Raw genomic sequence first — 4,184 nt, 5'->3', positions numbered from 1 at the left:
GCAGTTCGTTCTGTGCGGTCTGCATTGCCTGAGTTCAGAGAGTTGGATTTTGAAGTCAAGAGCCCTAGTGCGGACGCACACCATTTTGTGCGGTCCGCACTAACCTCGCAGGGGCATTTTTGTCCAGAATTTTTAGCTTAGTATAAATAGCTTCTTTTCCCATTTTAGGGTATCAGATATTGTAATTAAGCAGCTACGCTCGTGGGTTCGAGATTCTTAGCGATTTTGGGAAATTCAATCTACTTTTCATCATTGAATCTTGTTATTTAGCTTAGCAATTAATTAATATGAGTTGTTCTTTATCTATTTCTTGTTTTTCTTCTTCAATTATGAGTAGTTATAACCATAAGCTAGGGTTGTGACTCAACCCTAGTGTGGGTAATTGATGGGTCTTGTATTTTAGGGCTAAATTGACTATGAGTGTTTGATATTTGGGCCAATTTCATGGTTAATTGTTGAATTAGTGGTTGCAAATACTAGTTTGTGTTTAGTTGACTTGGTCTCTTTTTGAGAAAAAGAGCCCTAGTCTCCAAAATTTGTCCAACAAGGAATTGGGGCGTACTCAAAAGATTGATAGTCCCAATTAAAGGGTTAAACCTCGAGAGAGTAATACCCGACTTGAACCTTAGTTGCTTGTGCAAATTTGCGTACCCAATTGGTCTTGAGAAAGTCAATTCAGGAAAAATCACTCGAACCACCGTGAGGTGTAGAGTGGGTAAAGTCGCGCAACGGTTATATCATACTCCCCAACTATGTCAATTGTGCCTTAGATTCAAGTACCTGTCAATTGAGCACCTAGGCGAAAGTCACTACCCTAGTGCCTTTTAAACCATTTGAACAACCCTTTTTAGATTAACTCTTAGCTTAATCTAGTTGCATTTACCATTTGTAGTTGATAATAGTAGAAGTAAAACGAAAACCCTAAAAATGATTAGAAGTGTAATTTGGAACGCATACGCAATCTTAAACTAGATAGATACTCGATTCCAAATTCTAGCTCTCTATGGAAATCGATCTCGACCCTAAATCGGGTAAAAGCTGCTCCGACCCTCTCTCGCTACTCAATAGTAGTGCGGAGTAGGCCGCGATCATAAGTCCGTAATGTCAAATATGACTTGAGTGAAAAATTTGAGGTCAATCGGACATGATTTGAAAAGTTTCGACATCGAACGAAGAAATTTAAAGTTCTAAATTTCATAAAGCTCGAATTGGGGTGTGATTCATGATTTCGACATTGAATGATGTGCTTTAAAGCCTCGAGCAGGTCCTTGTTATGTTTTGGGACAGGTTGGTGTGATTGGATGAGATTCTGAGGGTCTCGGATCGATTTCGGGTGGTTAACAGATCGAATTTAGAATTTGAAGAAGAATTGAGGAAGCTGACTTCTGGTGTAGCCGCACCTGCGAGGTTTTGGCCGCAGGTGCGGAGCCGCAGAAGCGGGTAGGAGCGCAGGTGTGAGAAAAGATCCGCACCTACAAAAGGCGCAGATGCAGAAGGGAGATCGCAGAAGCGGACGCTGCTGGGTTGAGTTAGAGTCGCACATGCGATGGATTTCCATAGGTGTAGAGCCGCAGAAACGGCTACTGGACCATAGGTGCGAAGGTCGTGGCTGGGCAATGTCTTCTTTAAAACAAAGGGTTTGGCTCAATTTCATTTTATTTCGTCCATGGGAGCCAATTTTGGAGCAATGTGGAGTGCCATCTTCATCAACTAGTAAGGGGTAAGAGCTTTCTTCTCAATTCTGAGTTAAATACATGATTTTATATGGATTTAATCATGGAAATTAGTGGGAATTTGCGGTTTTGGTAGAAAAACCTAGAATTTATATTTTTGAATTTTGACTGCGATTTTGGACATGGAACTTGGAATAAGTTATATATTTGAGTTCATGGCATTATGGGTAAAGTTTATCTTCAAAAAATTTCGGAATCCGGGCACGTGGGCCCGAGAGTGATTTTTATCGACTTTTTGATCGGGTTAGAAATTATTATAAATTCGATTATAATGGGTATTTGAGCATATATTAATGGGTTTCCATAATTATTGGCTAGTTTGGAGCGTTGAGCATCAATTCGAGTTGTTTGAAGGGCTCGAAAGCCGGTTATGGAACATCGGAGTGAGGTAAGTCTCCTTTCTAACTTTGTAAGAGGAAATTTACCCCCGTAGGTGAAATAAATCAAAATGTGCTCCTACTTGTGGGTGCTACGTACGCACAAGGTGACGAGAGTCCGTGCGTAGCTACTATTAAGCTTAAGTCTGGGGGTAATCTAGGACCCAAAAGCATGCTCTAATTCTAATATTTGCAACCTTGTTGTCAATTTAAAATACTTAAATCATATCGAACTTGGTAAATATATTTCTAAAAGGCTAAACATCATTTTCTTTACTTTTTAAAAGAGAAATTGCATTTTCCTTGGATAATTGCCCCTTGATGAATTTTTGATTGACTGTTTGAATGTGTTTATCTTTTATGGAACGGGTTGAACACCTCGGTAGATTAAATATATGCATCTATGGTTCGCACTATTCGACCCTATGGCAATGCACAATTTAAATGTTATGTTGGATCGGGTCGTACGACCTCGACATGATTTGCGCATGCTTGTATTGCTTCCTTGAGATTTATAAATAATGATATTGCCTCCCTGATCTGAGATAAATTGATAAATGATGAAAATGAATTTTGAAATCCCTTGTTATCAAAATGATTGTTTACTTGTTCCGTGATTTCCTTAAGTTTACTACTGATTTTAATACAATCCATGACTAATTATATTATTAGTACATTACTGTTAGACCACAAGTAAGTGTCAGAGTCGACCTCTCGTCACTACTTCTTCGAGATTAGACTGGATACTTACTGGGTACGTGTTGTTTGCGTACTTATACTACACTTGCTGTACATTTTGTTGTACAGGAACATGCATGTCTAGCAGCCTTGTGGGCGCAGCGACATGCTTAATATGGGGACTTAGGTGAGCTGCATCTTATGCTACGATCCGCAGCCACCAGAGTCTCCTTCAGAGTATTTACATTTTTCTTTCCTGTCCAAATTTGTATTCTAGACAGACGCTGTATTTTATTTATTTTTCCCTAGTTGATGCTCATGCACTTGTGACATCGGGTTCTGGGATGATTATGGATTATTCGTTGATGACATAATTAAAATATTATTATTTATTCTGAAATCTCATCTTTTACTATTACATTAAAGAAAAATCATGGTTTCAAAAATACTAAAACGAGAACTAAATTAAGTATTTATGGTTGGCTTTCCTGATAGCGGTGTCCGACGCCATCATGACCTTCATTGGATTTTGGGTCGTGACAGCTTATTCCCATGATATACCAGTTAAGGTTGGGATTTAATCCCTTGATTTCTAGAATGAATAAAAGGTGATATATATATCACCTGCCATGTGGACCGTTTACTATCATATAATTTTAATAGATGTGTCTATCGTATGGTCACATGCGCGTTTGTTATCAACTTGAAGTTTGGTTTTTGCAAGGTTGTTTGCTCAAAATTATTAGAGCACAGTTTCAGAATGTCAATTATGATGATTAATCTTGATAATGCTGGTTTAAAAGTTGATTTAGTAGAAATTGTATGCCTTCAATTATTGCTAAACCATTGGTTATGAGAATAAAACTCCCAACAAGAAATTTGGAATGGGGTGTGTTATTTAATATACAAAAGCATATGTACGCATCTAGCCAATAAGTTATGATAAATTCTCCCTATCAGAATTGGTTCATGGTCAGGAACCAAATAATTTCCACCAAGAAATATGGATATGCTATATGATTTAATTGTTTCACCACAATGCTCAAAGATGAGCCCCCAAAGAAGGTAGATGATATATGTTGGTGATCCCGGGGGGGAGAGGGGAGGGGAGAATAGGCAGCTGAAAAAGTAATACATGAAATAAATTATTATGAGTACATCTAGATCCCCGTACAAAAAAAACATGAACTTGCAGTTCAAGTGATAATTCGTTTGTAAAATATTGTTAGGTGCATTTGCTGACCCAATGTCATGTTTCAACTTTTAATGCTTAAAATGGAATAAAGTTCATGATCGACAAAGTCTATGCCATGCATCAAGCATAATAAAATAATCAGTTCCAAAGATAAAACTCCTTGAAGAAGGAGAGGAGAAAATGATCAAGATGGTCATAATA

Source organism: Nicotiana sylvestris, chromosome 6 (genome assembly GCF_000393655.2).
Source record: "Nicotiana sylvestris chromosome 6, ASM39365v2, whole genome shotgun sequence".
Classification (NCBI taxonomy): Eukaryota; Viridiplantae; Streptophyta; class Magnoliopsida; order Solanales; family Solanaceae; genus Nicotiana; species Nicotiana sylvestris.
This window is presented reverse-complemented; position numbering follows the sequence as displayed.